The 12,819-nt window shown below is 47.6% G+C and overlaps 1 protein-coding gene across 2 annotated transcripts in view; it reads left to right on the top strand.

The window, feature by feature from the left end:
• The window catches only part of JPH2 (junctophilin 2), a 74,258-nt gene that overhangs the window by 13,923 nt on the left and 47,516 nt on the right, over positions 1–12,819 (top strand). The window lies entirely within an intron of this gene.

Here is a 12,819-nt window from a genome sequence, read left to right as displayed (position 1 = left end):
GCTTCCTCCGCTGAGCAGAGACAAGACTCAAAGAAGACTTGTCCGGGGCCACGTCTGCATGCCCTCATGTGACAGTATCTGCTGTTTGTCTTCTATGGGCCAGGCATCACCCTGGGGGCTGGAGATGCTGTGGTGAGCAAGGCAGTCTTTGCCTTTTTGGGGGGCTGCATCTGCGGCATGAGGAAGTTCTCAGTCCAGGGATCAAACCTGCACCACAGCAGCAACGCAAGCCGCTGCAGTGACAACACAGGATCCTTAACCCACTGTGCCACAAGGGAACTCTGAGCAAGGCAGTCTTGGTCCCTGCCCCTGTTCTTGCAGTAGACCAGCTTCAGATGGTTATTTAATTACAGCACGGGATAAATAACTAGAAGAGCAAGTCGAAGGGTTTATGAGCTGATAAGGGGCGAACCTAGTCTGGTCTGGTAATGAGAAGCCTTCCTTGAGGAAGCGATCTCAGCCTTAAGGCTTAGATCTGAAAGATGGGTGACACTCCTGCCACACTGGGCCAGACAACAGGAATATCAGGTGCAAAGGCTCGGAGGTGGGAACAGAACCTCTGTGTTCAAGAAAAGGTGGCAGCACAGAGAGGGAGAGGGAGAGCGAGGTAGATGAGGCTGGAGGGTCAGTAGGGCCCAGGTCATGGGTCACAGCGAGGAATCTGAATTTCATCCTTACAGCAGATGCCACTGGGCCCCCTCAGACACCCTGAAGGAGCAGGGTCCTTATTCCCCCAGCTGCCAGGAGTATTGGCAGCTGATGGCTCATAGCTGGGCATAGCCCTCTGTCAAAGGGAGGTTCCTTCTTCTGGGAGAAACCCATAGTCAATGGCTTGTTGACAGGTGCAAGGACCGAGCTTTCTTGCTTTAGTTTTGGACAACTCTGAAGGGCCATGGCGCTCCAAAGATCCCCATGGGATCCACTGACGCCTTGGTTGCAACTGTTTAACCTTTTCCTCTTATCGAAGCCTGCTTCCTATCTTACAGATGTTTGTCCCAAGAGCCCCGCCCCTCCATCCCCCACCAAATGCTATCTCAGTCTCAGAATATATTTCCTAGAGACCCAAGACAGTCCTCTCTCAAGGTACTGGGAAGCCATCTCAGGGTTTTAAGTGGGGCAACCTGCTCAGAACTGCATCTTAAAAAGGAGGTGACTTTTTAAGGGTGCAGCAAAGGGTGGACTGAAGTGGGTATCAGGGAGGCAGAGACCAGGGAAGATGCTGTTGTACTTAACTAGGGAGAATCGGTCCATCAGCCTGGACTAGGGGGGCGGGGTGGAGAGAAAGGGAAGCTGAGGGGCTTAAAGAGATATGTAGATGTCTGTTCCCAAAGTCCAAGCATTTTCCATTATTCTTTGCTGGCCCCAAAGGTGTCTCAGGCTTGACTGCTCTCTCTGGGACACAGGGTCCATGGTTTTTATCAAGGTGGGTTAGAACTAGGCTAGGATTGGGTCCCCTATACTCAGGAGCATCTGTGTGAGTGTCCATGGTGTGGGCATGTGTGTTCATCGCCCTGTGCATTTGTGGTTTACCTGGGCTGATTTGGGGACAAGAGCCATGACCCCTGGATTCTCTGATGCTCACTCCCCTACCTGCTACGCTCCATCTTAAACCTTGTCTGAAATCTGTTGATGATGCTTCCATGGTCCCGATCAAAGATCTTGGGCCAACACCTAAGACTATATCAGAACTTGGAGAAGGACCGGGGATGGCTGCTGGACTAAATAAACAGGATAGAGACAAGAGAGTGGCCATAGGTGGTAAGAAGTGATAAGAGTTTGGAGGGAGGAAGGTGGTCTGGGTAGGATTCTGAAGGAGGTGGCTTTGAAAGTGGGCTTCGGTGGATTTGGGGAGACAAAACTGAGACGGCGAGCTGGGACCAGGTCCATGAAGATATTGGACTGTCAGGGAAGGACTTCCACGGGCAGTGGGGACCCTGGAGCGGAGCCAGTCCAGATTCCTTTCTCTTCAGCTCTGTTCAGTCCCCTGGGGACACTGACATTGGACCTTAGTTTCCTAGCAACGGTCATTGGCCAGAGGGAAGGATGTTCTCAGTGTCCATTCTGTATTTGGAGGCAGAATCCCCTGATCTGACCCACAGGTCTCTCCTCTGTCTGAAAGTGGACTCCGGGTTTCCCACACTCCCTGTGAGTTTCTGAAGTGGTCATGCTTTCTTCAGAGCTGAGATTTGGGTGAGACCTTCCAAACCTTTAACTTGTCAGGGATGTTCTCAGATTCCTAGAGGTGCAGAGGCGAAAGCACTGGTCAGGATGCTTGGGTGATCATGAGCAAGTTATTTAAGTTTTTAGTTTTAATTTTTCCAGCTGGAAAATTAGAATGCTAATACCTGTATCTCTTAGGATATTTTTTTTTTCTGTCTGCAAATAAAGAGAAGTCTCACTCCAGATGACTTAAACTAGCACTTTCCAATAGAAATAGAATGTAGGCGCCAAATGTAATTTAAAATATCCTAGTAGCCACATTTAAAAAGGTGAAATTATTTTTAATCACATCTTTTATTTAACCCATTATCCAAAACATTATCATTGCCACATACAATTGATATATAGTTATTAGTGAGATATTTTACATTTTTTTGGCACTAAATCTTTTAATTTTGGTGCTCAGTAATCACCTACATCTAGTGGATACCATATTGAACCGCATGGTTTAAACCACAGGAATAGTTCTAATCTCATGCAAACAAGAATCCAGAGGCAAGGAAGTCTCAGGATTGGTCAATTTGGAAGCTCAAGAGTATAAGCAATAACACAGGTTCCTGCCACCTTTTTGTTCTGCCATCCACAAAGTTTTGTTCAGTTTTGTTCTTCGCTAGCTCTCCTCATGGTCCCAAGATGGCTGCCGCAGCACCAAGAATCATGTCCATATGCAACAACATCCAGCAGAAAGAGAGGGTAGGTTTCTTTGCACGTATTTCTTTATAAGAACTCTTTCTTGTCTCCCTTGCCCCACCCCTCTAGCCGACTTACTTTTGGGTCTCAATTCCAGATTTCATCACATGCTCATGTCTAATCCGTCATTGGCATGGTGGATAGACTTGAATGCTTGGCTTAGAGCCATCAGGGTGTGCCCCTGGACTGGGGGACCTTTCTCTGAGTCATATGGGAGGAATGCTGGACCCTGGGACAAAATTGAGGCTCTATTAGCAATGAGGACAATTGCAACAACCAAGGGTAGCTGAACAGCACCTGCTCCCCTGACCCCACCAGGGTAAAAGGATGTGAGCCTTAAGGTTGTTTCCCAAAGTGGGTTCCATGGAACACTAATGCAGACAGACGTTCTGCAGGAAGGGTCTTCTTATTAAATAGCGTCACCTCACAGAGATTCACAGTCCTTAGGAGCATTTTAGGAGTTCTGACAAAGTCCCACGGTTAGGAAAACTTTCACTGAATTTAATCTCACACTGTCTTGACTTCGGAATTGTTTTTCTTTCTTCCATGATAAGTTCACACCATTTTGAGAAACACATTTTTGGAGATCCTGCCTTAGTGGATTATTAGGTTGTAGAGCAGAGGACATCTTTATGCTGCCACTTTAGCACCTTGTGGTGGGAACTGAATGACCAGCACCAGTCATGCTGGGGAAATTCCTCCAGGCCAGATGGAGGAAAGAGCCCCCAGGGGCTCAGGCCACAAGCATCCCTTTCCTGAGAAATAATAAAAAGTTCAGGGAGTTCCCGTTGTGGCACAATGGAAATGAATCCGACTAGTATCCATGAGGATTCGGGTTTGATCCCTGGCCTCTCTCAGTGGGTTAAGGAGCTGGCATTGCTGTGAGCTGTGGTGTAGGTCTCAGACACGGTTGTGGCTGTGGTGTAAGGCGGCAGCTTCGGCTCTGATTTGACCCCTAGCCTGGGGACTTCCATATGCCACAGGTGTGACCTTAAAAAAAAAAAAAGTCGAAAAATAAAAAATAAATAAAATGTTAGTGAGAACAAAGAAAGATTTTTTAAATGCGTCACATACCTTATAATTTATTTTAATTTATAGCATATAGAGAATGTATAAATATTCAATCTTTTTCATTCACTAATCTTTTGATGGCAATGGGGTTTCTGCTTTGCATTCCCAAAACATATCATCTACAATTTCCAGTTTCTGTTAGTTTCTTTAAAAATAGAGCAAGAACCTAAAGACACTCGCAAAGCAGACTGAGTGTGGAAAACGTCTAGATTTTAATAATTTTGTTCCAATCTTTTATAGTTATCCTGTTCACACCAAATGTGAGGGTGACTTTAAAGGGACTCTCTTTTCTGAACATCCCAAAGCATCCAGCTTGTTTTCAGAGAAGTAAAACTTTCTTTTTCTGTATGCTCATCGTCCATGGGTTTAGAGAACAAATATTAATAAATCATGACATTTCAATAATGAGTGCCATGGAAGTAAACAGGTTTGGGAACAGTCTTAAATAAACACACGTGGGAACAGAGGCATGGATTTGCTAGAGCGTAAGCTACCGGCTGGGCACCTCAGGGTGCCAAGGGCATCAGTCAGCAGGTTTTAGAACAGTGGATAGAGCATGCTGGTTAACTGGAGGTCAACAGAGAGTTTTTACAACTCTCACCCCAGAATGTGCATTAGAATCATTTAGTGCTTGGGAGTTCCCGTCATGGCTCAGTGTAACAAACCTGACTAGTATCTGTGAGGACAAGGGTTCAATCCCTGGCCTCACTCAGTGGGTTAAGGATCCACTGTTGCTGTGGCTGTGGTGTAGACCAGCAGCTGCAGCTCCGATTCAACACTTAGCCTGGGAGTTCCCGTCGTGGCGCAGTAGTTAATGAATCCAGCTGAGAACCATGAAGTTTTGGGTTCCATCCCTGGCCTTGCTCAGTGGGTTAAGGATATGGCGTTGCCGTGAGCTGCGGTGTAGGTCGCAGGTGAGGCTTGGATCCTGTGTTGCTGTGGCTGTGGTGTAGGCTGGCAGCAACAGCTCCGATTTGACCCCTAGCCTAGGAACCTCCATGTGCCGTGGGAGCAGCCCTAGAAAAGGGTAAAAGACAAAAAACCAACAACAACAACAAAAAATACTTAGCCTGTGAACTTTCATATGCCGCAGGTGCAGCCCTAAAAAGACCAAAAAAAAAATTATTTAGAGCTTTAAAAAATTCCAGTATCCACATCAATTAAGTCGGGAGTGGATCTTATACTATAGATACGGCTTCCAGAAACTACTCCGTCCTGTGTGTCTTAGGGCGTACAGGAGCAAGTCTTACTGATGAACAGACAGACCCCCGCATGTTCTTTCTCCCAAGGACAGCAATTCCGAGGCCTCCCTGACTAAGAGGTGTCCCCAAACCAGCGAAAGCTGGACATCCCAGGACACAAGCCTGCTTTCTCACAAGCACACAGACCTAGGCAGAAAACCCCAGCTGCTCCCATTCTCTCCCTCTGTCTTCTCTGGCTCCTCTTCATCTTCCCAGTTAATCCTTTCTGGGCCAGCTCTTCTGAGCAAAGACTCTGACCTGCCAAAACACAAGCCTACTGAGCACTCGCTATGTGCTAGCTGCCTCCCATAGAGTTCACTTAATCTTTGGTCAACCAACCCTCCCCTGCCACCCAAGCCTTGGATTGTCATCTCTCTGGACACACTGCTGGAGCTGTCTATCTCTGTGATGACTGATTAAATCCAGTCTATCTCTGGCTCTAGACTCCAAGCCCCTTGTGGGCAGGGATACATCTATTTCTTCACACGGCATGCCCAGCACCTGGCCTTGGTAGGAAAGGCTTAAGGTGAACAAACAATCGTAATTATGTAGCTGCCAGTGAATGCAGGGTCCATGGCAAATGCTTGCTGATGCAAAGAACAAATGAAAAACCATACAAAGTCCGTGGCACTGCCTCCATTTCATAGGACAACTGAGACTAACCGCACTTCAATAACTTATGCATGTTTTAGAACAATCTCGTGTCAGGGTTAAGGTTAAACCCAGGTTACTTTAGGAATTTCCCGTTGTGGCTCAATGGCAACGAGCCCGACAGGTATTCACGAAGATGTGAGTTCAATCCCTGGCCTCACTCAGCGGGTTAAGGATCCAGTGTTGCCGTGAGCTGTGGTGCAGGTTGCAGACATGGCTTAGATCCGGTGTGGCTGTGGCTGTGGTGTAGGTCAGCAGCTATAGCTCTGATTCGACCCCTAGCCAGGGAACTTCCATATGCCACAGGTTCGGCCCTAAAAATTAAAAAAGCAAAACCAAAACAAAACAAAGAAAAAACAAAACTCAGGTTACTTTATAATAAATCAGAAGGAGGAACTTCAGGGAGAAGGTGATATTCAGGTATTATTAAACTCAGGAGCCTGGTCTCTAGACGAGGACAGCATTTACCATGGTCACAGCTGTCACCAGCCTTTTACAAATATCCTAAGAACTCCCAGAGTTTGAACTCCTGGACTTAGACATGAATGCACCTGGCAGCCACCACCAGTCCCTACTGAGCACTGAGGGAAAAGGGAAGATGTGGTTCCTACCCCTGGAAGAACAGAAGATGCTCACAGATTCATCAGGTGTTTACCAAGGGCTTCCTGAGGCCTGGGTACTGGGACCGATGCTGAGATCACAGCCTATAAGCTAGAGGTGATTCTTCCCTCTTGGTAGAAAAGGCTTAAGGAGAACAAAGGATCATAATAATTATTTAGCTGGCATCGCACACAGTGCCCAGAAGTACTGGGCTGCATGCCATCATGTGGCAGTACTCAGGGGGTAGGGTTGAAGATATCATCCTGGATGAAGTCAGAATTAAGCTGAAGCTTGAACTATCCGTAGAAGTTGTCCAGGGGAGGAGAGAGGAGAAGAGCATGCCAAGAAGAGGTGAGGAAGCATGTGCAAAGGCCCTGGGGTAGGAAGGTGCGTGTGACTTGAGAGCTGCTCAAGATGAGTCAGGATTTTTGGGTCTCGTTGGCTGCTGAGAATCCTGGTCCTTCCCCTGCAGGCGTGGGAAGCCCTGTAATGCCTACAAGTCCAAGTGAGGGGACCGTCCCAAAGGGTAACAGGAGGCATTTCCTTACATAGACAGCCCCTCTCACCAGATGCTGTGGGTGGGTCCTTATCTCCCTCTTCGGATGCATTCTTCCTGTCCCCAGAGAGAGCTGTCCTGTCTTAGAGAGAGTCAGGCAGGGGATGGCCCAGCACTTGGCTTTTTCCCCCTTCCCAGGGCTTTGTCCCTCCCAGCCTCCCCAGGGTGTCTGTGCCTCTGCCACTTGCTTGTAAGTTTCCTAATATAGCCTGGCTGTTTCCTCCCCAACTGGAGGCCAAGAGCCGCTCTCCTGTTGCGATCTCAGTTTTCCTTGGGGTTAAAGGGGCCACGTCAGCCCATCTCAGGGCCAAAGTGAAGCTAAAGGTAGACTGGTTGATTTAATTTCACAAACTCGTGCACTCCAGAGATCAGCTGTCTTCTTTCTTTCCTCTGGTTTACCATCGTCTCTGCTCTGTTCTTGCCTATTTCCCCCTTTCGTATTTTTTCTTCTTTCATCAGAGACTTCTGGAAGGTGCCCAGCTAGATGTGGATGAGATTTTGGGCTCTGTGCATTTATTAGTTGTGTCATCATGGTGAGTCTTGTAGGAACTATTCAGTAACTCTCTGGTCATTTTCGCAGACCTGTTTTCAGATCAGCAGACCAGAAAGAAGCCAGTTATAAAAAGCATGCTACTCATTCATTTAACAAGTATTTATTGAGTACTTATTTGGTTCTAAGTACTACGGATGCAGCAGTGAACAAAAAAGAATGGAATCCCTGCCTTTATGGAGCTTGTAGTAAGGGAGATGGTCAATAAACAACAACAAAAAAAAGAAAAATATATATAATATTAGATAGGCTATGAAGGAAAAAAGCAAAGAAGGGAAATTAAAAAAAAAAAAAAACCTTGGGAGTTCCCACTGTGCCACAGTGGGTTAAGAATCCAACTGCAGGGGCTCGGGTCGCTGAGGAGGTGCAGGTTTAATCCCTGGCCTGGCACAGTGGGTTAAAGGATCTGTGTAGGTCACAGTTGTGACTTGGATTCAATCATTGGCCTGGGATCTTCCACGTGCTGTGGGTGTGGCCATAAAATTAAAAAAAAAAAAATAACAACCTTGGGTGGGGAGTTCCCGTCATGGTGCAGTGGTTAACGAATCCGACTAGGAACCATGAGGTCGCGGGTTCGATCCCTGCCCTTGCTCAGTGGGTTAACGATCCGGCGTTGCCATGAGCTGTGGTGTAGGTTGCAGACACGGCTCGGATCCTGCATTGCTGTGGCTCTGGCGTAGGCCAGGGGCTGTAGCTCCAATTCAACCCCTAGCCTGGAAACCTCCATATGCCGCGGGAGTGGCCCAAAGAAATAGCAAAAAAAAAAAAAAAAAAAAAAATCTTGGGTGGGGGGTATAACTTTAAATCGGGTGGTCAGGTGACATTTGAGTAAAGGCATGAAGATGGTGAGGGAGCGAGCCATGCAGATACCCGGAGGAAGAACATTCTAGGCAAAGGGAACAGCAGATGCAGAGACCCTGAGGCAGGGGCGTGGCTGGTGTGTGGGAGGAACAGCAAGAAGCCTCTGTGGCTAAAGCGAAATGAGGGAAAGGGGAGAGGGGGAGGAGGTGAGGACAGAGGAGTGATGGGAGAGAGCAGAAAAGGTCTTGGGAGTCCCTAACGACTTGCGCTTTTCTTCGAAGAAGAAGGGGCAGAGCAGTGTCGTGATCTGATGTGTTACATGCGAACAGAACTCCTCTGACTGGTGTGTTAAGAACAGCTGGAGGAGGACAAGGGCGAAAGCAGCCACCGGGACAGTCTGGGTGAGAGATGATGGTGGCTCCAAGTACCACCTAGTAGCAGTGCGGGTGGGGAGAAGGGGCAAGAGTCTAGGTTCGCATAGAAAGTAGAGCTGATCGGATTTCCTGATGGATGTTTGCAAGCCACCGTGCTGGTTGAGGTTTTTTTTTTTTTTTCCCCCCTTAAAAGTTTGTTTATTTATTTATTTATTTTGTATTTTAGGGTTGCTCCCGTGGCATATGGAAGTTCCCAGACTAGGGGTCCAATCGGAGCTGTAGCCACCAGCCTACGCCAGAGCCGCAGCAACCTGGGATCTGAGCGGCGTCTGCCACCTACACCACAGCTCATGGCAACGCCGGATTCTTAACCCACTGAGCAAGGGCAGGGATCGAACCCGCGTCCTCATGGATGCTAATCGGGATCGTTAACCACTGAGCCATGACGGGAACTCCTCCTTAAAAGTTTATTTATGACAAATTCTTTATCAACTTTGCAACTTTATTTCCATGCAATAAAATACATTTTAGGCATACAGTCTTGATAAATGTCTACACCTGTGTAACCACCAGCACAGTCCGGGTATAGAGCATTTCTATCCACCCAGAAAGTTTCCTAGTGCTGCTGTGTAATGGATCCCCCCTAGCAGTTACCCTCTGGTAACCTTGGATCTGCTTTCTGTCACCATAGGTTAGTTCTTTCCAGGCTTTCATGTCATTGGAATCTTATGATTTGGTCCCATCTTCATTCCCCTGGGATGTTTTTGAGATCTTGGGGTGGGTATCAGGAACCCGCTACTTTTTACAGCTGACTAGTATTCCCTTGTGTGCCTGACTACAATTTATCCATTTCCCAGTTGATGGACATTTGGGTCGTTGCCATCTTCTCTGTCTCCTTTTTTTTAATCTTCCCGAAAATGCCGGAAAGCAGGCATTATTTTCCCACTTTCCAGGTGAGGAAATTGAGAATCAGAAGTAGCGTGTCCAAGGTTCCTCGGCTTCGATGATGTTTGAAACCAGTTTATCTCTGTCTCCATGTTTCTGTCCTCTGGCCTCTCACGCAACGTGGCCTCATGTGGACGAGTTTGCAAAATGGAACATAATAGTTTTCTATCTCCCGCCTCCTCACTTTTCTGTCCTTCGCACCATACTTTTTTTTTCTTTTTTAAAGATTTTTATTTTTCTGTCGTAGCTGGTTTACAGTGTTCTGTCAATTTTCTACTGTACAGCAAGGTGACCCAGTCACACATACATATATACATTCTTTTTTTATTTTTACTTTTTTTTTTATGCACCACATTCTTCTTTCCCTTGTCTCTACATTTGCCACAGAATCCCATTTTCCCACTTCCTCAGCTTGAATCAGACCTCAGTTCAAACCCCAGTTCTGCTCCTTCCTTGCTGTGTGACTTTGGGCAAATCACATAACCTCTCTGAACATTAATCCACCTATGAAAAGGGGATCATATTTGCACCTTCCTTTGTGAGATCATGCCCAATGCTCTCCTCTCTCTCCAACTCTCTCTGTTCCTCTTTGGCCCTTTAATAGTTGGTGTTCCATGATCACTGGTTTGTTCTGGTTGGTCACTGAAGGGAGGTCAGAGCCACTGTCCCTCTGACCCCTGTTCTACCTGCTGTCCTGAGGGGCTAGAAGCACCAGAGACCCTCCCCCAAAATTAAAGCAGAATTTCAGGTGGTGAGGCCCAGGGATTTTATTTTTAGCTTCTCATATGCAGCCAGGATTGAAAACCGTGGGCTCAGAGTTTTGGGCATCAGAGAGACTTGAACTTGGATCCTGCTTCCTTAGTCAAGTCACTTAATTTCTCAGGCCACCAACTTCCTCTCCTGTAAATGAGCATCCGAGTGGCACCCTGTCACAGGACTGTTGAGGGGGTAAGCAAGCCCCTGTGCTGTCCCTGACCCCTGGATGGGGGCTCTTCATGCACAAAGGGCTGGGGGTGGGGTAGCAGCGGAACCCTGATCTGGAGCAGCCTGTGCTGGGAGGGGCCAGGCTGTGTGGACTCATGTGGGCTCATTGTTCTCTGCCTCCAGAGTCATGATGCCCTGATTCCTAGAAGACCGGCGTCTCAAAGTGAGGCCAGCAGACCTTAGAAAGCCTCGACTCCAGCACGTCATTGACTAACAGGGCAACTGAGGCCATAAGAAGGGAAGGGAGTTGCCCAAGGTCACACAGTGAGATGGCCTTTCTGGACAGGTTCAAGCCAGTCAATCAGCAAATGTTTCTGACTCCCCTCTAAGTGCCAGGCCTTGTCCCAGGTGCTGGGGATTCATCAGAGAACAAAACAGGAAAGATCCCTGTACCCATGAAGCTTCCCTTCCAGCAGGGGACGAAAAGCAATAAGTAAATAAATATCACATGAATTATGTTAGAAGGTGAAAAATACAATAGAACAAAAGTAAAAGTAGACCATGGTATCTAGGTGCTGGTGAGGACACAGGCAGATTGTAATTTTAAATAGGGCCGTCAGGGAGGCCTCACCGAGCAAAGACTTAAGGATATCGGGAGGGAAAGAGTTCCAGGCAGAGGGAACAGCCAGTGCAAAGGTCCCAGTGGGAGCATGCTTGTTGCGTTGACCCCAGGAGTGACTTACTAGCCATTCTGGATATTTGCTAGGAAGCCATTTGGTTTTTTGGTGAATCGGATAATGTATCAGCTTGTGTTTAAAACAAAGACTCTAAATGCCGCTCTCACTTCAGCGAGCATGGTGTGCCAGGCACTGTTCTATATACTAAGGGCACAAAGACGATGGCAGAGAAATGGTGCTGCTGGGGAGAGAGAGAGACCCAAAAGGTGGAATGCCATGTGTGGGTTAGAGGAGGGGTGATGAGTTGGGGATGGCTGTGTAACATCTGGTGGCATCTGTCTCCAAGGTGACACGTAGAGCTGCAGAGGGGAAGAAGTTGGGGATATGCATGGAGGAGTCAGTAGGACACAGATGGCAGTTATAAAAACACCAGATGGAAAGCTCCCGTTGCGGCTCAGTGGTAACGAGCCCAACTAGTATCCATGAGGATGTGGGTTCGATCCCTGGCCTCGCTCAGTGGTTAAGGATCCGGTGTTGCTGTAAGCTGTGGTGTAGGTCGAAGATGTGGCTCGGATCCGAAGTTGCTGTGGCTGTGGTCCAGGCTGGCACCTGAAGCTCCAATTTGACCCCAGCCTGGGAATTTCCATATGCCACGATTGTGGCCCTATAAAGAAACAACAACAACAACAACAAAAAAAACCCCACCAGATGATGCCATCAGCCAGGGAGGATGGGAAGGAGGTTTTGGATAGAGCCCTGGTGAGCACAGCCTATTAGCCTGTTAGGCTGGGGGTGGAATACGAAGATATTTTGTCAGCTTTGTTTCAGCTCGTTCCTGCAACTCAGGTGACCTCACGCACTAACCCAACTCTGTTAGAATCACAATATCACATACGTATCTTTCCCTTCAGATATTAACTCATTTTTCTGTGATATTAACACATTCAAACCTCCAACAACTTTATAAGATACGAAGCAACTGTTATCAATTTGATGGGTGAGAAAGCTGAAGCACAGAGAGGTTAAGTCACTTGCCCAAGGTTACACAACAAGCAAGGGCAGAGGCAGGATTTGGACCCACCAGCCTGGCTCCAGAGTCTGTGCTCCTAACCAACACTCTGAGCTGCCTCTCTATCCATGTCACGGCCACATACACGGACTCTTATTCCCAGGAACTCATGTGTTCACATTCATGGCCATGCAAGGCCTTCTGGCTGATATCTCCTTGTACACGTCACTATCCTGCACACACGTGGATGTACATGGTTTCAGTGTCATTAATACCCACAACCTCACACACTCAGCCCTGAGTGTCTCACATTACTTTATACTTTAACACTTGTGTACTCAGATGTCACCTCCACTGGGCACTCACTCCAGTGTATACACACCGCATGATACACGCATGAGCCACATAGTCAAAAGACACTGACACACCTGCCCGTAACAGTCTTCCCTACACACGGCCTTGCACAACCTGCACTGGCCCAGGCTCTCCAACAATCACACCACTATTCGA

The sequence above is a fragment of the Sus scrofa genome, chromosome 17, assembly GCF_054392235.1.
Source record: "Sus scrofa isolate SSC_HxYL_T2T_F1_AM1 chromosome 17, Sscrofa_HxYL_maternal_Yorkshire_Landrace_v2.0, whole genome shotgun sequence".
Lineage (NCBI taxonomy): Eukaryota > Metazoa > Chordata > Mammalia > Artiodactyla > Suidae > Sus > Sus scrofa.
This window is presented reverse-complemented; position numbering and strand designations above follow the sequence as displayed.